The sequence below is a fragment of the Heptranchias perlo genome, chromosome 14 (genome assembly GCF_035084215.1).
Source record: "Heptranchias perlo isolate sHepPer1 chromosome 14, sHepPer1.hap1, whole genome shotgun sequence".
In the NCBI taxonomy this organism is placed as follows: Eukaryota; Metazoa; Chordata; class Chondrichthyes; order Hexanchiformes; family Hexanchidae; genus Heptranchias; species Heptranchias perlo.
Window position 1 is genome coordinate 49,054,030 of NC_090338.1, and position 23,441 is coordinate 49,077,470.

The following is a 23,441-nucleotide window of genomic DNA, read 5'->3' on the forward strand; positions in this document are numbered from 1 at the left end:
TGGATTTACCGTTTCTATTTCCGTACTTATCATATATAGAAACATAGAAACATAGAAAATAGGAGCAAGAGTAGGCCATTCAGCCCTTTGGGCCTGCTCCGCCATTCAAAATGATCATGGCTGATCGTCTAACTCAGTACTCTGTTCCCGCTTTTTCCCCATATCCCTTTAGCATTAAGTTTGAGGCTTATTTAACCAAGTTCTCAAATTAACTCCAATTCGTTTCAATTTTAAACCCTACTAAAAGCCATGACAGCTACCATTAATGAGTCAGAAGTAATCATTTTCAGTGCAGGCTAATGATAGATGGCTTATTTCATTAAAGGCTGCAGCAGGTCATGAGATTAGAGCTTACTTCTCATTAGATCTTTTATCTAAACAGTCACCCTGTTTTCTTGCTGCACATCATCGGTATGGTATAAAAGCATGAAAAAAAAATCAAAGAAGGAGTCAGATAGCAGACTGTGAGGCTTTTCGGATTACTGTCGATGCATCATATTATGAGTAGTGCGGACACGGAGTTTCTAAGAGAGGTTGGTTCAGTTCACTTGCAGCCAAGTTTCTTCTTCTTCTGCATAAAGCTAACATGGAGACCGTGAAAACAATAGCAACCAACATGAGAGCTGCCACAATCCCCACCGTTATCATTTCCAACAATGAGAGTGTACGATTTGGCCATTGAACTTCATAGGTGTAGCCAAGGTTTTCAGGTGCTGTCAAAAACATTTCTACATTGGTTACAGGAGGCCAAAAGGGAACCATATTGTACCCTCGGTTATGTCCTATGGGAGCATTTTCAAATGGAAAGATAGATAAATCTGCATTACTCCTCTTCAACCACTCATCAAATATTGCATCAGTAAATGTACGCAACAACACAAAGATAGGGTCATTTGGGGACAAGTGGGTTTGCCCACCAGTTCCATTAAGAAATAAATGTGCCAGATTATGCAAACTGCGAACTGCCTGATCATACCTTCCTGAAGGATCACTATAACCTTCCACCGTGTTTCGGAAACTATCGGTTGAATTGGAGTAGAAAGGTGGTGTGTCGTAAGAGGATATGTCTAAACATTGTGCTACATCCTGGGCATCAGGTAGACGCTGCACCATCGGTCTATCAACATTCCCACCTGGATTCCGCCGAATCGGGCCACCCTCAGTGCCATTGCATATAGTTCCTAGGGTATCATAGTCTTCCAAACTTTCACATAGATTGTGCCACTGGGAAAAGACAGAGTTAGGGCTCAGGAGAGTAGGGTCAAAATTGCTTCTGGCTCCCATGAGGTCATCCCTGCAGATGTCACAGATGTTTCCTCCAGTGGCAAAATTCCAGTATGGGAGTGCAAATATACCTCTATAAGATCACATTTCAAGACTCCTTTTTTGCATTTTATTAATTTGTAAGGGTATAAGAACATAGGAAATAGAAGCAGGAGTAGGCCATATGTCCCCTCGAGCCTGCTCCACCATTCAATCAGATCATGGCCGATCTTCGACCTTAATACTACTTTCCCGCCCGATCCCCATATCCCTTGATTGCCCTAGAGTCCAAAAATCTATCCATTGCAGCCTTGAATATATTCAATGACTCAACATTCACAGCCCTCTGGGGTCGGGAATTCCAAAGATTCACAACCCTCTGCATGAAGAAATTCCTCATCTCAGTCTTGAATGGCCGACCCCGTATCCTGCGATTATGCCCCCTAGTTCTAGACTCTCCAACCAGGGGAAACAATCTCTCAGCATCTACTCTGTCAAATCCCCTCACAATCTTATATGTTTCAATGAGATCACCTCTCATTTTTCTAAACTCCAGAGAATATAGGCCCATTCTACTCAACCTCTCTTCATAGGACAACCCTCTCATCCCAGGAATTAATCTAGTGAACTTTCATTGCTCTACCTTTAAGGCAAGTATAAGGAGACCAAACTGTACGCAGTACTCCAGGTGAGGTCTCATCAATGCACTATACAACAGTAGTAAGACTTCCTTACTCGTACTCCAACCCCCTTGCAATAAAGGCCAACATGCCATTTGCCTTCCTAATTGCTTGCTGTATCTGCATACTAACCTTTTGTGTTTCTTGTGCAAGGACGCCCAAGTCTCTCTGAACACCAACATTTAATAGTTTCTCACCATTTAAAAAATATTCTGTTTTTCTATTCTTCCTACCAAAGTGAATAACCTCACATTACCCCACATTATACTCCATCTGCCACTTTCTTGCCCACTCACTTAACCTGTCTATATCCCTTTGCAGACTCTTTGTGTCCTCCTCACGGCTTACTTTCCCACTTAGATTTGTATCGTCAGCAAACTTGGATACATTACACTCGGTCACTTCATCCAAGTCATTAATATAGATTGCAAATAGCTGAGGCCCAAGCACTGATCCTTGCGGCACCCCACTAGTTACAGCCTACCAACCTGAGAATGACCCGTTTATCCCTACTCTCTGTTTTCTGTCCTTTAACCAATCCTCTACCCATGATACCCAAACCCATGATCCCTTACATTGTGTAACAACCTTTTATGTGGCACCTTATTGAATGCCTTTTGAAAACCCAAATACACCACATCCACTGGTTCCCCCTTACATCCTCAAAAAACTCTAATAAATTTGTCAAACATGATTTCCCTTTCATAAAACCATGTTGACTCTGCCTAATCATATTATGACTTTCCAAGTGCCCTGCCACCACTTCCTTAATAATGGGTTCCAGCATCTTCACGAAGACCGATTTCAGGCCAACTGGCCCGCAGCCCATGCTTTCTCTCTCCCTCCCTTCTTGAATAGCGGGGTAACGTTTGCTACCTTAAGGGGTGTGCTAATATATTTGCTACTATAAGGGGTGTGGACCAAACACAACAATCAACACAAGATTCAATTCTTAAAGCTGGTGTCAGCTGTGGTTCAGTGGGTAGCATTCTCGCCTCTGAGTCAGAAAGTTGTGGGTTCAAGTCCTCACTCCAGGGACTTGAGTGCAAAATCAAGTCTGATACTACAGTACTGAAGGAGTGCTGCACTGTCAGAGGTGCTGTCTTTCAGATGAGACGTTAAAACCGAGGCCTCGTCTGCCCTCTCAGGTGGATGTAAAAGATCCCTTGGCATTATTTCGAAGAGGAGCAGGGAAATTCTCCTGGGTGTTTTGGCCAACATTTATCCCTCAACCAACACCACTAAAATATCACATTATAACTTTGCTGTTTGTGGGCTTGCTGTGCATAAATTGGTTACTGCATTTCCTACATTTTCTTTTATTCATTCATGGGATGTGGGCGTCGCTGGCGAGGCCAGCATTTATTGCCCATCCCTAATTGCCCTTGAGAAGGTGGTGGTGAGCCGCCTTCTTGAACCGCTGCAGTCCGTGTGGTGAAGGTTCTCCCACAGTGCTGTTAGGTAGGGAGTTCCAGGATTTTGACCCAGTGACAATGAAGGAACGTCAAAATATTTCCAAGTCAGGATGGTGTGTGACTTGGAAGGGAATGTGCAGGTGGTGTTGTCCCCATGTGCCTGCTGCCCTTGTCCTTCTAGGTGGTAGAGGTCGCGGGTTTGGGAGGTGCTGTCGAAGAAGCCTTGGCGAGTTGCTGCAGTGCATCCTGTGGATAGTACACACTGCAGCCACAGTGCATCGGTGGTGAAGGGAGTGACTGTTTAGGGTGGTGGATGGGGTGCCAATCAAGCAGGCTGCTTTGTCCTGGATGGCGTCGAGCTTCTGGAGTGTTGTTGGAGCTGCACTCATCCAGGCAAGTGGAGAGTATTCCATCACACTCCAACTTGTGCCTTGTAGATGGTGGAAAGGCTTTGGGGAGTCAGGAGGTGAGTCACTCGCCACAGAATACCCAGCCTCTGACCTGCTCTTGTAGCCACAGTATTTATGTGGCTTGTCCAGTTAAGTTTCTGGTCAATGGTGACCCCCAGGATGTTGATGGTGGGGGATTCGGCAATGGTAATGCCGTTGAATGTCAAGGGGAGGTGGTTAGACTCTCTCTTGTTGGAGATGGTCATTGCCTGGCACTACAACAGTGACTGCACTGCAAAAAAGTACTTCATTGGCTGTAAGGCGCTTTGGTACATCCTGAGGTTGTGAAAGGCACTATATAAATTCAAGTCTTTGTTTCTTTAAAAAAAAAGCAGATAAAAAGATGTTTCTTTGCAGTGTTTCAAGTGAGTGATGAATTCCTGCAAATATATCTTTAATGCAATTAATCCGACACAGTGTATTTCCTGCATGACAAGCATGGAAGGGTGTTACTGTCATTGGCTAAGGAGCCTTCCTGCTATCTAGTATGATGTATGGAAGTGGAGTTTGGGTGGAGTGAAGAAGATGGGTTAAAATGTAACGGAAAACATTAATCTGAATGCTGCAAAATGACATTACATAAACCTATCATTAAAGGTGGTTAGAAAGGTCTTTTGGAATTTAATTTCTGTGACCTAAATATCAATTACATAAAGTAGCTAATATTGGAGGTCAAACTGAACCCAGCAAATAAAAACATTATGCCACATTTGCATTTTACCCAAGTGACTATGAGGCTCAGTCTGACTGCAGATCACAAGGTAATTACGAATGAGGAAGGCCATTTGATTCATCATAGTCCATCCATTCAGAGAGACCCTCCAGTCTCCCCAGTTCAGCATCCAATTCTTTCTTAAATGATCTCAAGGTTTTTGCCTTCACTACACTCTTTGGGTCTATTCTGAATGCTGATTACTTTTTCCTGATACTAGTCCTATATTTAGTATTAACTGGCTTGAATCTATGTCCCCTTGTCCTACTCTGACAATTTAATTTAAATAATATTCTGGATTTACAGTTCCTATTCCATACCTATCATATATACCTCTATAAGATCACCTATCAGGACACCTTTTTTCCATAATGAAAAGCCTACACCTCGCCAATCTTTGCTTATGGTTCAGCCCTTTGAAACTAGGGACTTGCTTTTAAAGGGGGGTTGGAGGGGCAGGGGTATGGTGCCCATGAGCCCCAAAGTTGGCGACGCACTCAGGTGTCCGAGGACGTGGAGGCCAGGCTGATCTTAACAGCCGGACTTCATTTCCATAAATTTTCTCTGACTCCCGTCCAGACCTGTCCAGATCCACTACCTAGCCTGTGGACGGGAACAGAAATTTGGAAGACAGGAATCATACAGATTCAGTCTCCAGCAGTCAAATAAGTGGTGGTGGGAGGGGACGGCGGGGGGGGGAGGAGGGGAGTGGGAGTGGGGGCCTGGATGCGATTGGAGAGAGCCCGTCTCTAGGTGTTCTTGTGGCCTCCTGGCCCACAAGAACATGTAAGAAAAAATTAAGAGACTTACCTTCCTGGTCCTCTCATGGCCCTTAATCAACCTCCTGGGAGTTTTGGCATGGTGGGGAAGCCGTCACTGCTCCCCAGCTTAGGCCCCTGACTAAAATTGCAGATCAGGTCCTGCTGCCTTCTTGTGGGTGTCTCGCACGCCTGCTCAAAAGAGCAGGTTAACATTGGGACATGGAGGGTAGGCAGCAGGATCAGACTAGGTAAGTCACTATGCTCATTTTAACTCCCCCCCCAACCCTGGTTTCCACCAGGTAGTGGGCGGGGGGGTGGGGGGAGCAGCAGTTAAAATCGGGGCCTAGGAATCAGCCTTGTGGCTTTTCTCTGCACTTCCTCTAGCATTTAAATGTCACCCGTTCGACTTAGCGACCAGAACTGAATGCATTAATCATGGTGTGGTCTGACCGGAGCAGAATACAATTTGATCACAATTTTCTCTGGTTTGTATTCTACTATTCTGGCTCAGCATCTGGTTAGGTTTGCTGGTGCTCTGTGTTGTTTTGATCTAAGGCCCGCAATATTGGCACTATTATAAAGTCAGACTTTAGGGGCATGATTTGACTCTGAGCTGGGAAGGGAGCGGGGCAGGGTGGGGGGGGTCAAACTGTGGATGGAAGACCCGGAAGTACAGGTTTCCCGGACATCTTTACGATTTTGATGTAAGGACGTCTTTTATTTTTTTTTGTCGGTTTTCCGTCCGACTGACCGGCCTGATTGACAGGCTGGTGTCAGTCCGACGGGAGACCAGCCAGGGAGAGGACATGTTCAGGTAAGTCTCCAGATAAGTCTTTGTTTGTGTGGATGGGGGGCACTGGTGGGCACTGATGGGCATGGTGAGGCATAGGTGGGCACAGGGGCATGGGTGGGCATGGGTTGGCATGGGACATAGGGGCATGGGGGCCCAGGGCATGGGAGCACAGGGGCATGAGTTGGCACGGGGCATGGGTTGGCACGGGGGTCACTGGGGAGGGATCGGGGGTCAGTCACGGGGGGGGGTGGGTGTCGGGATCGGGGATCGGGGTCAGGGGTCCACGATCGTTGGGGGGGGTCGGGGGTCATCGCGGGGGTCCGCGATTGTTGGAGGGGGGATCTGGGATCGGGGTCAGGGTCCGTGATTGTTGGGGGGGAGGGTTCGGAGGTCATGCGGGGGTCTGCGATCATCGTGGGGGGATCTAAGATTGGGAATCCACGAATGTTGGGCGGTCGGGGTCATCACGTGGGTCTAGATCTTGGGGGGGATCGGGGTCGGGGGTCTGTGATCGTTGAGGGGGTGTCTGGGGTCATCGTGGTAGTCTGCGATCGTTGGGGTTATCAGGGATCGGGGCAAGGGGTCCGCAATTGTTGGGGGGGGTCGGAGATCATCACGGAGGTTTGCAATCATTGGGGGGTTGATTGGGGAATCGGGAGTCTGCGGTCATAGCAGGGGTCCACAATCATGGTGGGGGGGTGGGGGGAGATCAGGATCGGGGGTCCATGATCGTTGGGGGTTGCAGAAATTGAGGGTGGGGGTCTGCGATTGTTGTGGGGGTGGGGGGGGTCACTGCAGGTAGGCTTGTTGGACCTGGGTGAAGCACTCCTGCTCCCCCAGGAAATGGTTGCGATTTTGAATTTCCCCCCACCCCCAAACCTCTGTTTTTCACTTTTAAAATCGTGCCCTAGATCTTTTAAATCTGATTGCATAGAAGCCAAGAAAAGGAAGTTAGCAATGATAAAATCGAATCATTTACATTAGCATCCTATATTACTCAGTGATTCACAGAAAGATCAAAGGCTGGTCATATCAATGTGAAACCTATTGCTAAAGGGGTTAAAATTTTTAATAATAGCAAAGTAGACATGAGCATAAAGCAGATGATCCCCACCTTATACTACTCTTTATTTTCTTGCTAACATTAGCATATGGACCAAAATAAAACTCTGTGACACTAATATGCTAGAACTACAATACCAAATATGCTCAATGTTGCAATCCACACTAGATTGATTCCAGTAGCATGGGATATGAGAGGTTTTTTAAAAACATCTGATAATATACAATGAAATTTTGCCAATTTAGGATAAAAAAAAGTTCATAGGAAATAAACACAGCACTGTGTTTTGGCATTCTCTGTGTGATCTGGCAGAGGAAGAGTGCTTGGTGACCTCATGAACTTTATCTGAATCTTTGTGAGTAATGGATGGTGATTAATGGCCAATGGTGCTCTGGTTCAGTAAAGTTCCTCTGCTCCGAAAGATAAGACACCCATCAACAATGAACAGAAAGTTCTCTTCCTAAAATGAACTGGAATAACAAATCTAAAACCAGGAATTAAATCAGGAAGTGGCATGCTGAAATATTGCAGGTTTGTTATTTGATGATTAAAACACTTCAGCATATATTACTTCCTTTACTGAGTCAAGTCACATGTTGTTTTTGCTGCAACAGTGGTCTAATGTACAGTATATTACAATAAATTCCAAAATAATCAGTCACACACCACATCTACAAGAGTATAGCTTACCTTATTTTATCAAAGTTGAGCCTTTAGCAATAGTATTCCACATTTGACATCTCCATTTCCAATAGTTTTTTTCGGGGTGAGGTGGGAGGTGGGGTGGTGGATTGATAATGAAGTAAGTTAGCAAGGCAGCATTTCACCACTGGAACCTGGGGTTAAGTTCAGCCATGATTGATAGAATGAATATTGCTTCTAACTGTTGCCTCCAGGATTCCTGTGTAAAATGAGTTTGGCTTGTCTCAATCCAATTCCTAGAGCCCAATGCACAAAACTGTCTCTAATTCAGCATTACTTCAGATTAAATGATCAATATTACGCTGAAAAGTTATTCCGTATGAGTGGAACATGTCACACTGGCCCAGTAGTAGTGTTTTTCTTTTAATGATCAAAATTTAACTTATTTCAGATTGACTATCAAATCACAGGGTGGGAGGGGGGAGGGTTGTATCAATCACCAAGGTAAACACGACCTGATATCTAGCCTAAGATAGGTCAGTGTTCCAATCCAATTCCAATGACTCCTTGGCATTTCCCCACCATGTAAATCGGGCGGGGAAAGAGGAAAACATTAAAAGCAAAAAAAAGGAGGGTGTAATGGATTTTTACACCATTTCCCATTTTCTAGCTATGTACCCATACTGGGTAAATTTGTTCTTGATAATATGAATTTGGAAGGACTGGCATTTTTTACTGCAGGTAGTTAGGGCTTTACCATTAAGTTTGGGAAGAGATGAGGAAGATGCTTAGGAGTACAGAGCTGATGGATGGAGAGTCTTAGCCAGGGGAGGAGATTCTTGCATACGAGCTCAAGGTCTAATCTGCCTTTCAGGGTCAGGGAATGTAGTGGAGTTGCAATGTAAGGGCCCTTCCAAGGTAACAGCAGTGGGTTCTAGTGAAGTTGGGGCTGAGGCACACTGTTGGAGCAGATTAGAAAGAAACTTGCTCTGCACGTAACAAAACGAGGTTATGGGGGTCACGTATCTGAGTCAGAAGGCTGGGGATCAAACCCCATTGCAGGATCTGAAAGTGATTGAGGCGGGAAAATGCTCCATTTCCCAACACAGATACTCTTTACCTCAACGAGGACAAAATTAACCAAATTTTAAAACTTTTAAAACTAATTTGTGCATCTTTTTCAAAAAGAAATTTTCATGAGAATAATATGCGGTTGAAGGTTGGAAGCTTGACACTTCTGCCTGTGGTCATCAAGTCTACTGGTGGTAACTGCATGGTATTTGCACATAGTCAGAATGCTACTTTTCACGTTAATGTACCATCCAATGGAACACTAGATACAATCATGTAAATGAAACAACCAAATTTGATCTACTGAGTTTTTCTAATGAGATCTGGTTATTCTGTTGCTAACCACAGAATTAAAACGAACACGTAAGAAGGCTACATGGTTGATTTAAAGCACTAAATAAAGTGAATGTGACGTTATTAACAGGAACATACTGTAACGTAGCCCAGTCAGGAAGTTAACTATGAACATTATGTTTTTTTGTGTTCGTGTGCTGCTGATCACTACAGAAATTCAGGAAATGTCTCAAAGTACTGTTTAATGCTTCGACTTGAAACCACAAACTTGTGACTCGAACAAGTTTTATTAAATGATTATAAAAGTGACCACAATATAGGGCTTGGTGACAGCTTCTTATTATAAATTGAAAGCCTGATTGGTCACCACGAGTAAAGGTTCAGTCGTCAAGAACACAAAACCTCAGATTTTATCTTGTGCAAACTGGTTGCATTTTTGCAGCCTTATAGACCAGCATTCAAAAGAGAGACAATGATTTAATCAAAAACCACTGTAAACATTTCAAATACATTTAATTATTTTGAAGTTCAACACCTATTAACAGTAAGATGATGAATGATCCACCTATTAACAGTAAGGTGATGAATGATCAGTTAGCCTGTATTTTGTGGCTTTGGCTGAGAGAGGAGTACTGACCTGGTCACCAGAAAAATCCCCTGCTCTTTTTTGAATAGTGCCACTGGATCTTCAAAATCATCCTGATATAGGCAGATATGGCTTCAGTTTGACACCTAATTTGATGGTCAGCATTCATGACAGTAACGCATCAGTAATTTATTAGAGTAACCACCTAGTTTATATTTTCAGCTCCTGCAGTGGGGCTTGAACCCACAGCCTTCTGACTCAGGTGCAAGAGTGCTATGTAGTTAATATGTAGCTATAACCTGGCTATGTTTGTATTTGTTTTGCACTTTTAGTCCTGTTCATCATTCATAATTGTGCGACAAACATTTCTGCAGTGCCTCATGCTTCAAAAGATAAGTTCGCCTTCTTCCAATTTATTGAAATATAATGACATTGACAGTATGTTCCATTACAGATAATTGATCGGCACCAAAGGTACACGAGTTATTTAGATAAACACCCACACAAGTATCATTACCCATCATCTTGGAAATGAAGAGAAAATCATCATTCTCACACCAGCACAAACCACTGCATCATATGTTATGACCTCTTTGGAGTCAATAATTGTATTCTTGCATCAAAATAAAACAAAGACCAGTTAAAAAAAGAGGCTTCTAACTGTAACTGAGAAGTGTAAATGTTTGCAAAATATTCCTCAATTCAACTTAATAATGCTTAGCATCAATAGTTCGTACATTAAAAAAAAATCTTGTGGACTCTATATACTTTAAGAGCTGACTAGGAAGCCCGGATTCCAAGAATAGCTACGGAACATATACTTTATGAGAAATGGCCTGTTTTACAGATTAGGGTAGAGTCAAATTCTTCTTTTGCTGAACAAAATTTTACTGTTTTTCCATACCTTAGATCTATCGAACCGAGTAACAGTTATTCATTTTCATTCATTGGGAAAGGAAAGAAATTTATTTTTATGAGTCTTATTGCAAGATTTTTACCAGGCAGATCACTTTAACTTTCGTTGTTCCATACTTTTAAAAGGGCAATGTCTGTTGCAGGGAGGTAAAAGGACTGGAACAGCTGGGCATCATTTTCCTCACAATATTGCACCAAACATTTAAGAAGTGCAAAAAAAAAGTGCCCAACTTTTTAAAGAAGACTGGTCATTTCAAATGGCACTTCAATGATTTGTCAGTAAGTTTCTGATCTTGACTCTATACAAACTCTAGATGCTTCCTGGGAGAGTGAAAGAGAAAAACATTGTTGGATAAGTAACCCCAGACTGCTCTTGTGCATGTTCCAGTAGCCATATCAAGACTAATTGCCTGCTCTTTTAGCCACAGAGTGACTCTTAAAAGAGGGGTAGAGTATAAATAGACCAAACTGTCTAATAAGAGCCTGTGCACTGTCTGTGGGTAAGACACTTTAGGCCACAAATTTCAAATTAAATTAGGGATCCTCCCCATAATGTGACTGGAGCATCTGAGCGATACTCCATATGCTAAGTACCTGTTTGGAATAGGTGCTTTATGGGAGGAATACAATGCAAAAAAAATTACTTTTGTATGTACCTCTGCTTCTTTTTTGTCCTGCAAAGGGACTTCAACCCCACCTAAAAAAAAACAATGCAGCAGCTCAAGGGTAACCGCTCATGGGCAGGCAGCAGCCCTACACTGCATGTTAGCATTTGAAGTTCCATCCTCTGACCTATGTGGTCCATCCTGTGCAACATACGCTATGCTCCCGGTGCACCACTGTAATATGATTAATGAGATTACCTCGTAATATTGTGCAAGGCCAGCTCATCAGCTTATGAATGCTGGGACCACATTATCAGGAGGTGGAGAGGTGGCAGAGTTATGGGAGAGAATTCCAGAATGTTGGGACTATGCGGCTGATGGTTTAAAGTGGGGTGATAGCGGGAGGGTACACTAAAGGCCAGAATCAGAGGAATGGAAATTTCACTGGGAGGTTACAGAGATTGGGAAGGGCGAGATCATGAAGGCATTTAAACACAATGATGAGGATTTTAATCGGGAGCCAATGTAGGCCAGCAAAGACAGGGGTGATGGGTGAGTGGGACATGGGTGCAGAATCGGACATGGGCAACAGTGTTTTTGATTAACTCAATTTTACAGAGGGTGGGGAATGGGAGAGCATTGGAATAGTTGAATCTGGAGGTGGAAAAGGTGTGACTGAGGGTTTCATAGAATTACATTGAATGTACAGCACAGAAACAGGCCATTCGGTGTTTATGCTCCACACTAATCTCCTCCCTCTCTACTTCACCTAACACCATCAGCATATCCTCTATTCCTTTCTCACTCATGTGTTTATCTAGCTTCCCATTAAATGCATCTATGCTCAACTACTCCTTGTGGTAGTGAGTTTCACATTCTAACCACTCTCTGGGTAAAAAAGTTTCTCCTGAATTCCCTATTGGATTTATTAGTGACTATCTTATAAGTATGGGCCCTAGTTCTGGTCTAATCAAGGTTCTGTACAAATTTAACATAACTTCTCTGCTTTTCAATTCTATCCCTCTAGAAGTGAACCCCAGTGCTTGGTTTGCCTTTTTTTATGACCTTTTAAAATCTGCGTCGCTACTTTTAAGATGTGGAGATGCGCGGTGATGGACTGGGGTTGACAATTGTAAACAATTTTACAACACCAAGTTATAGTCCAGCAACTTTATTTTAAATTCACAAGCTTTTGGAGGCTTCCTCCTTCCCCAGTCAAGTTTTCCAACAACGTTCACCTGAGGAAGGAGGAAGCCTCCGAAAGCTTGTGAATTTAAAATAAAATTGCTGGACTATAACTTGGTGTTGTAAAATTGTTTACAATCGCTACTTTTAGTGATTTGTGTATCTGTACCCCAGATCCCTCTGCTCCTCTAAAGGAGCAGCAGATGGGCTGAGGTAGGGGGGAAGATGAGGGCAACATTGAAGAGTGGAGGTAGACAGTCTTTGTGATGGAGTGGATATGGGATTGGAAGTCAAGCTTGAGGTTGAATAGAATACCGAGATTGTGCACAGTCTAGTTCAGCCTGAGACAGTAGCTGGGGAGGAGGATGGAGTCACAAGTTAGCCAATGGAGTTTATGGTGGGGGTTAAAGACAATGGTTTCAGTCTTCCCAATATCTAACTGGAGGAAATTATGGCTCATCCAAGACTGGATGTAGTCTGACATCACAGAGGCAGTCTCTGTTGTCTTCCTAAAACAGAAATTAGGTCTCTTGCATATATAAATAAATGGCCGAACGCCTGCTTTAGGTCCCCTCACAGAAGTTGGATTGCAATGAGCAAGGGAGGCCTGGCCAGCTCCAGATTCTACAGTGGCCGCCAACTAAAGGTAACTTTATTTCTCCTTCATAAAGGCTGAACCGCCACCGGTCTTTAACCTCTCATGGGTATTATGTGCTATTTTACTCTACAGAGACATTTAAAAATAAAACTCAGTTTGTGCTTGTTGGTGTGAGAGAGACAAGTTGGGGGTTTGGAGACAGGGTCAAATTCACTAATTGAAATTTAACACCTCAAACCTCTGGAGTACAGATAAAAGATCTCTAAAAGCACTTAGTGAGGTACGTGTACAATTGTAAACAATTTTACAACACCAAGTTATAGTCCAGCAATTTTATTTTAAATTCACAAGCTTTCGGAGATTCTCTCCTTCCTCATTTACCTGAGGAAGGAGAGAATCTCCGAAAGCTTGTGAATTTAAAATAAAATTGCTGGACTATAACTTGGTGTTGTAAAATTGTTTACAATTGTCAACCCCAGTCCATCACCGGCATCTCCACATCACGTGTACAATGACAATGGAGTTTTACGACCAGTTGACATTAGATTGAACCTTGACCAAACCATAAGAAGCTATTCACAATTCATTGCATTGGTAAAACTAGGACATTTAAATCTTAACTTTTAAATTTCAAAAAATCTCTACAAACTCTAGCCGATCGCATTAAATCATTACATTTTTTGCGGCACTGTTCCGCTGTCCATGGCGTGGTCCTGTTAGCGCTCAGAACCTGCGCCACCTCCTTCCACACTAACATGCTGACTTTCCATGGCGCCCTACACATCTCCTCCCTAGAAGCTGCCGACGCCTCACCTGCACCTCATTGAGGAGTGTGGGGAGGTCTTTGTCACAAAATTTGTTACACCTCTTCTTCTCATTAATCTTTTGCTTCTCCATATTTTTTTCTGTGAGTAAGTGCAAAAACAATTCAAATGCCTTTGCAAAAACAGTACATTTTATTTTGCACTCCTTTTTAAAGACTGTGGGGTTAAATTGGACAAGGTCAATAATCAGGCCCAGTGCTCCTGCACAGTCAGGCCGAGACATTCGTCCGGCCTGAACACTTACCTTCAAGCAGCGTTAAAAACTGGGCCTGACACGGGGATTCAAGGAAATGCACACTTTCCACCAGCAGGGGGAGCCTGAATCTCTTAAAGGGAGGAAGTCTCTTAAAATCTCTTAAAGGTAGCCGGTACCTGTTATTTTCTGAAAATAACAGTTTGCTGTCTGCATTGAATCTGAACAGAGATCAGGCATCACACATGTAAAACAAAGATGCAGGTCCCGTCACTATGTTTACAAACTGATGAGTTTAGTTAAAACATTGAATAAAGGTTGCGCACTACTAAATCCCACATCCTCCAATCTGCATGCGTGATCTCACCAATCTGCCGATCTGAGTTTGTACCAGGCCTGCGAGAGTGCGTGCACCAAGATTCTCTGCTGATGCACTAGAGGCCTTGGTGCAAGAGGTGGACAGAAGGAGGGACATCCTATATCAGCAGTGGGGGCAAGAGGCCCTCCAGACAAATGCTCAAAAGGCAGTGGGAGGCAGCAGGGGACGAAGTCAATGCCAGGTGCATAGCACTACGAACACTGATGTAGTGCAAGAAGAAGTTCAATGCTTTTACATGAGTGGTCAAGGTGAGTGAGGTCAACTGTCAAGTGGCACCTTCTACTAACTGCACGCATCCATTGCTCCAAGCACTACACCCCCCATCACCCACAAACCAACAAACTCTTTCCATCAGTACTCAACTCTTCCAATCAGATGCTTCCTCTCATCCTTACACATTACCACTGTTGCAAGCTGCCCACCCTCAACTCAGAGGCCACACACACTGGCAGCTATTCAACCATGACAGGCACATCTCCCAGACACATGTCCTGCTTTCTTGCAGGAGAAGGTGGCGTATAACAGGAGTCAGCGAGTGGCAGTGGCATTTACCCCCTCAAGCCTGTTCCGCCATTCAATGAGATCATGGTTGACCTGTGATCTAACTCCATATACCTGCCTTAGCCCCATATCCCTTAATAACCTTGGTTCACAGAAATCTATCAATCTCAGATTTAAAATTCACAAGTGAGCTAGCATCAACTGCCGTCTGCAGAAGACCGTTCCAAATGTCTCCCACCCTTTGCGTGTAGAAGCGTTTCCTAACTTCACTCCTGCACGTCCTGGCTCTAAATGTTAGGCTATGTCCCCGTGTCCTAGTATTCAAGTATAGGAGACCTCCAAAAACAGTTACAAATGTCTCGGCAGCCAGAGCAATAATCCAGCCACTAACCTGTAAATCCTGCATGGTCCCTTTAAATAGCACTGGTGGGGGGACCTCTAGGCACTCTAAGACATGTTCAGATGGTTGCGGTTAAGACTGTGCGTTGAGTGGAGCTTTAAGTCCCAAAATGGTGTCTATCACTTTAAATCAGCGTTGCACACTGATTGTATCTATTTTCTCCTTACTTTACATGCTGCTGGCGTTCGTTTTTTGCTCATGCGCTAATACCTATACCAAGATGGCGTCCGCTGCACATCACGCTAGAAACGTGTGTGCGCAGCCAAGACACCATCTTGGCATTTCGAGAGGCCGTGCAGCACCGAAACAATGGGCGTTGACAGCCCAATTTCTGGCCCTGTTTATTTAATTTTCCTCTGCTTTTTATAAACTGATCATTTAACTTTGGCTGTTAAGAAAAAGTTTTAAATTTTTAAAATTACAATTACATACAGAATACTAACTTTCAATGAGAAGACTGCTTACCTCTTTGAGCCCGTGGTAAGTAATTTCGTGAATTTAAATCGAAGGAGTGGCGGTGACCGTTGATTCGTCGCTCTGAGTGATTTCCGGCCCATATGGGGCTCAGCCCTAATTAAAATACTTTTGAGGACCTTACTGAGTTTTACACACAACACTTGTACAGGTATCAAGTGCTACAAGTGCTTCTGATGTGCATTATGCTATGCAGTGCACACCAAGCATTTTGGAGAACTTAGACCTCAGGCTCGGGCACCATGTAATATAGGGCACTCATCCCCGAATCAGTGTAATACAGTGTAGTGCATTAGCAGTTCCATAGGTTACTGAAACAAAGTTACATACAATTACACAGGGTGTACAGCAAAGAAACAGGCCATTCGGCCCAACAGTTCTATGCCGGTGATTATGCTCCACATGAGCCTCCTCCCACCCCTCTTCATCTAACCCTATCAACACAACCTCTATTCCTTTCTCCCTCATGTGTTGTCATTAATTTTTCTCTATTTTTAAAATTTTAAAGGGATATACTCAGTTAGTGCATGATTGATGCTCTAACCATAGATAGAACCCTCATTACAGTCTCCTGGAAATCGCTTGGATTATCCCTAATGCTAACAAATCACATTGACTTTGTAATCACTGCTTTTAGGTCAGGTTTTGAATGTTGATGCAGTGCCACATAAATAAATGTTTGCACAACCTTTATCATGTGACATTCTAAGATGTTCTGTAAAGACATCTTTGTCTAACTGTACTTTATATTAAAATAAATGGAAGCTGTTGGGAAAAGTACCTTCATTCTTGGAGGCTCACTCAGACCATGAAGAAAAACAACCCCAAGCAACGTGGCCATTAGTTTGAAAGACCTGCCTGTTCCTTGGCCCAACTAATTCCCAGAAACCGAGACCAAAAAAGCTGCCTCAACCCCTTGACAAGCAATGCTCCTAGTGCAAACACAGTTTTGCTAAGACATCTGGATTACCAATGCACTCTTTCTGCAAGCGTCATGCAATCAAAATGTACAATGGCTTCCGAAAATGTATGTATGAATGTACACTTTCATAAAATGCATATGTAACATACAACTTTCAGAATTCAATAAAAAAGTGACTTTGTGATTGTGAAAGTAACTCACATACAACTTAAAATTATATTTTATTTTTACAGGTTGGTACATATTTTGATACCTCTTATCCATCCACCGTCAAAGATAAAGATGGCTGACTAACAAAATATGATTGGGGTGCAGCACAATCATAGTACAAAAGGTACAATTTAAGTTTGTAAACCAAATTAGGTTCTACAGTGTCTATTGGCCAATAACGTAAATCTGAAACAAAGTGGTACCAGACAGAAGCAGCAAAAAATACAGCAACGAATTGGATGCTATGTTTGTGATGTATATGTGAGTTCTTTTCAATTTGCAAGCAATACATGCTTCAGCACAGCCATTGGGAGAAATAAGCATTCAAGTCACTTACCAGTATTACTGATAGGGAGAATATCTTCAACAGGAAAAAGAAAGCTGCTGGAAATGAAAATAGCAAAAAGCTTTGCATTTAAGTGCAGTGCAGCAAATGCTAACCAGGAAGCAATTGTTCAGTTCAAGCCAAGATAAACCCATTTTGTAAAAGATATGTGCAGTTATGGTTTATTTATCTCAGTATCTTCAAGCATAAGGAAATCTAAATCCAAGAAGTTCACAGTAACCAGGAAGTGTTGCTCTGCAAAGATTGCTTATTTTCATTCCTGCACTGTTTGTCCTGAGTACAATTCAATCATGTGCAACACTACTCTGCTCCAAGTGATTCATTTTGAGTTGGGAGGAATCGTTATTTGCAGAACAATTTGGATTTTACTTCATGGGATCCACTGGGAACATTATTATTTAAGCAGAAAACCACAAAACATTTTGTGAAATAAATTAAAAAATACTCTGTAAATTAAATTGTAGAACAATATGCGATATATTAGATAATTACTGTACGTAATTATCTAATATACCGCATATTGTTCTACAATCGCATATTGTTCTACAATAACATCACAGCATTTACAGCTAAATTAAATTCCTACTATAACTTATTAAACACATTTCTGTAGTAAAAATGTCACACATATCCATATAATCAGCACTGACATTCTTTGGAAATATCACATTCAGCAAACTGCAGGAGCTGGAAAATCTCCAGCTAGTCTTTTTCTCAGTTGTGCACGTGACTGCATGCTGTCGCAATCTCGATCTAACAATCTCTCTTAATTTTCATCATTCTCTGAAATAACTAAGTTTTGCTTTAGTTGAGTGCGAAAATGCAGTTCTGAAGGATTAAATGACTGTTTATTAAACTTATTATATTTGAGTGGAATTGTGCTATAAAATATGCAGTATTCTTACTAATGCCTTAGGGTACAATTCGGATGCTTGGAAATCAGGGGTTTTTTGAACAATATTTTTCCTTCTTTTTTGTCAGCTTGTGTCCTGAAGGTAAGGTCAGACCTACTAAAGTGATCCTGCTTATTAATTTCAGTTGAATCAGTGGGGTTTTGGCATCTCTGTTGCAGAAAGATCTTACAGCGATCATTCTAAGTTTTGTAAATGACTGAAAACATTATGTGAATGTGATACTGCAACTTAAAAGGAACACTGGTGTCTGACAGTACAATTACCAGGTTAAGAAATACAAGAATGCAGGTAAATGCACGTCTAACTAAATCTGCTTAAACTTTGTCCTCTCCCCTCTGCACCCCCACTTCCGCCCCCTTCTCCATTAAGGCAACACTGCCTCTTCAAAGTAAACATATTTCAGAAACTGAATTACTGGTCATTGTTTTCATAACTCATCTCTGCATCTATTCCATTGAAAAACCAACAAGCGCATCTGAGGGGAATAAAAAGGCATTTTGTCCCAAACAATATAACCTACCCAATCCTTTCATTTTCAATGCAAGAAAAAAGTGACAACAACCATTTGTATTTATATAGTGCCTTTGACATAGTGCTTATAGAGGCAGAGTGGTCAAGGAATGGAATATAGGGCTAAGATAGCTGAAGGTTCTGCAAGTAATGGTTGAGTCGGGGGGTGCGAATGAACAGGAGGCCAGAGTTAGAGGACCAGAGAGCAAAGGCTGGAGTAGATTACAGAGGTAGGGTCAGATGGGGCCATAGAGGAACTTGAAGAGGACAGTGAGAATTTTAAATTTGATATGTTGGGGAACAGGGAACTAATGCACATCAGTAAGGATGAGGGTTGATGGGAGGCCGGCAAGGAGGATGTTGAAGAAATTGAGTATAGATACGATGTTATGTGTAAGGGATTGGGTGTAGATGGGATGGAAGGAGCAGGAAGATAGTCTCATGGAAGAGATAATCTTGGAGAAGGGAGAGGCGGGTGGGAGAGGAGTTGCAGAGTGATAGGGGTCAGGGTTAGAGTAAAGAGTAAACAGAGGTCTCGGATCTTCAAACTTAACTGTGACTTATTAGTTTAATAGCTGGAGCTATTTGAAAGAGCGTTTAAGGACTATTCCTTCCCCATATGCACCTGAAGATGCAGAAAATTGGAAGGGGTCCAGGGAATAAGATCGAGGCATCAGTTAACAGAAAATGAATGGCATGAGTTATTAAGACAGACTCTTGGGTAAGACCACTTGCAGCAAAGTTTGCACGGACCAACTTAAGATTATACATTGTACTGAGTACCGCCCTCACAAGGCCCACAAATTCTACCCCTCCATATCAGCTGTTTGCTAGACTGGCTGTGCCCAAGAAGGATATCTTGCTAATGTATATTGGTCATGCCCTGAGTTCAGTTATATTGGACAGTGGTTCAGGAGACCACAAGGACCATGACAGGCCTCACAATTCTGCAGGAACCAGACCAATGCTTGCTGGATTTTTACATTGGGAAGTGAAAGATCCCATAGCATACAAATTAGAATACCTCTCACTGATGGTGCAAGAAGGTACAGTGTAAACTAACAATGTGGCTGAATTATCTATAGTGTGTATCCAAATTTTAATTGGAGATGCTTGGCCTTCACCTGTAATTGGAGAAATACCAATGTAAGGATTTTGGACATTGGGTCAAACCCCATTTTACTCATTTGAGCGACTGGATAATTCAGTATAAAGGGCTAACCAGTCCCTTTAAAAATTTGAACATTCACTTGGATAGTACATTTACAGTACATTTGAAAGCGAGGGTTAACTTGCACTGGACATTACAATATAATGTACAATTGCAAAACAGCAAAGTGCAGACCGTTTAAATTGGACAGTTGAACAACAGTTTAACACTGCAGGTGCAATACAGTACAGAAACTGTAGACAGATTGCGACTTTCAATAACAACTGATAAGGAGAAGCTTCCAGAAGGTTTTCGATGTTAACAACAGCGAAGGACAAAGAACTGATAGGACACCTGGTTTTGCGTAGAGGGGAGGATATAAAGGGTTCATACGGTCCGTGAGTGGTCCAACTAGCCATCCATCTTAATGCTATGGACAAATTGGGCCTTCTTGTAACTTAGTTCACACCCATTTGCTCAGAAGCAGATAAAGATAAGACATCGTAGCAGCCAAAACAACAGACAACAGCGGAGAAACTGGAAGAAGCTTCAAGAGTTAACGACTGCAGCATAATTTCCTCCAAAGGGCCTTTGGGGCTGAATTTAAAATGGAATTGCGGGTGCGTTGGGGGAGGGGGGACTGTGAAAATCGGGAAAATCCCCCCAAAAAAATATAAATTAAAAACATGACAGTCTGTCAGACACCCTTGTGCATACCCTTTGTGATGACAAATCCTTAGTCTTTCTCTTGCTACTACTTCTACGTGGTGCACCCCCTGTGGCTGCAGCAGAGGTAGTGGCAGGTTTTTTTTTTATTCGTTCAAGGGATGTGTTATCGCTGGCGAGGCCGGCATTTATTGCCCATCCCTAATTGCCCTTGAGAAGGTGGTGGTGAGCCGCCTTCTTGAATCGCTGCAGTCTGTGTGGTGAAGGTTCTCCCACAGTGCTGTTAGGAAGGGAGTTCCAGGATTTTGACCCAGCGACGATGAAGGAACGGCGATATATTTCCAAGTCGGGATGGTGTGTGACTTGGAGGGGAACATTCAGGTGGTGTTGTTCACATGTACCTGCTGCTCTTGTCCTTCTAGGTGGTAGAGGCTGCGGGTTTGGGAGGTGCTGTCGAAGAAGCCTTGGCGAGTTGCTGCAGTGCATCCTGTGGATGGTACACACTGCAGCCACAGTGCGCCGGTGGTGAAGGGAGTGTATGTTTAGGCTGGTGGATGGGGTGCCAATCAAGCGGGCTGCTTTGTCCTGGATGGTGTCAAGCTTCTTGAGTGTTGTTGGAGCTGCACTCATCCAGGCAAGTGGAGAGTATTCCATCACACTCCTGACTTGTGCCTTGTAGATGGTGGAAAGTCAGGAGGTGAGTCACTCACCGCAGAATACCCAGCCTCTGACCTGCTCTTGCAGCCACAGTATTCATGTGGCTGGTCCAGTTAAGTTTCTGGTCAATGGTGACTCCCAGGATGTTGATGGTGGGGGATTCGGTGATGGTAATGCCGTTGAATGTCAAGGTGAGGTGGTTAGATTCTCTCTTGTTGGAGATGGTCTTTGCCTGGCACTTATCTGGCGCGAATGTTACTTACCACTTATCAGCCCAAGCTTGGATTTTGTCCAAGTCTTGCTGCATGCAGGTACGGACTGCTTCATTATCTGAGGGTTGCTCATGTTCATGTCGTGACTGCTTATATGCTTTTGGCCTACACCCTCTGGGATTTGGAGCCCATGAGGGCCCCTCCAAAGACTGCTCCACCTGCACCTGTGCAGGGGCTGATTCGGTCATCTGGAAAGGAGGCAGCATTGCGGGTACTGGTTGAGAGGGGGGCAACGGGTGAGACGTAGGAGTGCTATGAGTGGCGTTCCCACTTCCATGACCCCTTTCGTCATCATCCCTCTCCTGGGCCAGGCCCACATCACTCTTACCACCCTGCTGGACAACAGTTTGGAGGACATTTGTGATGCCTTGTAAGGCCACATCTAAAGTATCGGTCAGCCTGTTTAAGGTGGCAGAACGTTGTTCACCCTGAGTCCAAATGGCCGTTGTCAGGGCTTGCATAGACTCATTTGTGAGCCGTGCTTGAAGCTCAACGGAGGCTAGCTTTCTCTCCATCGCAGACATTCCTGCACTTACCTGCAACACTATCTCAGACAGTTGTGCATGTCCCTGTGACATTATCTCAGAGATTCCCTCCTGTAGCTGTGCCACCATTTCACTAATGCAGCAGTTGAACTCCTCCATTATCTGTGCTATTGTGGAGAGTGTGCGTGGCACCTGTTCCAGTACCTCGCAAATGTGCTGCTGTCCCTCGATCATTCTCCTTTTAAAGGATGACCCCCGGGGTTCAGCATCTGCGTCCAGCTGAGCAGAGCCTGGAGAGGAGTGCGCCCACTGATGCGGACTCTCCACAGCTGCCCCTGCCACCAGTGTCAGCTTGTGCTCACTTGTGTGTGGTGACTCACCAGGTGCCAACCCAATTAACTGTCCACTAGGACCCACCGAGGTGTGAGTATCTGGGCTGATGGATGGCTCGCTAAGATATGACAGTGCGCCCTCAGAGGCCTGGAGATCCTCTGAGGAATCGCCCTGTGCCGTCACTGCGGTCGTTGAAGGGCCTGTAAGAGAACTGAAAGCAATATTAAGCATCATCACAGATGTGTCATGTTGCGATGAGCATACTGAGGTGTTTAACATGGCAATCATTGTTAACATCAATTCATGTTGTTTGTGATGAATGTTAAAATTATGTTACCAGATGTTTGCGGGGTGCCAGTCTCGGCGTCCCCGACGGACAGGCACTCAAGGGTGCAGCTGATTTGCAGGGCCTCCTCCTCCGCATCTCCGAGGACCACTATTTGTTGTGGCCCCCCTCCAGTCCTCGCCCTTTCGCGTGCATTTTGCGCTCTCTTCTCCTGGAAGGGGAGAAATTACAGACGTGTGAGTGAGTGAGGGTGAAGTGGTCAGCCGATGAATGCATTGCTTTGGATGAGGCTGACCATGAAAGAGATGCATCAGGGAATGAGTATGAGACAGAGCCATCACATTGGATCACGATTGGCGTGAGTGGTAGTGGTGGGGTGATTAATGGGGAGGTGAGGAAGTGAAGGTAATTTGAGGATGAGCCTTAAGTGGGTGTGAGGAGTGATGTGATGGAGTAGTGTTGGCAGTGCAAAATGAGTTGGGGGGGTGGGTGCGGTGATGTGGAACACGGAATGTAGGAGAATCAATCGGTGTACTCACTTTTGCTGACCTAGTTAGGTCATTGAAACGCTTCATGCACTGGACCCAGGTGCGGGAGATGTTGCTGCTGCTGGTGACCTCCTCTGCCACCTCGAGCCAGGCCTTCTTGGTGGCAGAGGCAGGGCACTTCCTTCCATCAGCAAGGTAAAACATTTCCCTCCTCTTCCTCACCCCGGCCAGTGGCTGCTGCAGTGAGGCATCATTAAACCTTGGAGCAGCCTTGCCCTTGTGCTGCTCCATTGTGTTTTTTAGTTTTTGCTGCAGCAAAAGCCTTTGGAGTAATGGCCCTTTAAATAGAGCTGCTCCAGCTGACAGCCTGTGATGTGGGTGTGCAGTGCCCCACTGCGC

General features: G+C 43.8%; 1 pseudogene; it reads right to left on the reverse strand.

Moving 5' to 3' along the window:
• Positions 1-450: 450 nt before the first annotated feature.
• Positions 451-5,346, reverse strand: LOC137332214 (5,6-dihydroxyindole-2-carboxylic acid oxidase-like; annotated as a pseudogene).
• Positions 5,347-23,441: the final 18,095 nt, after the last annotated feature.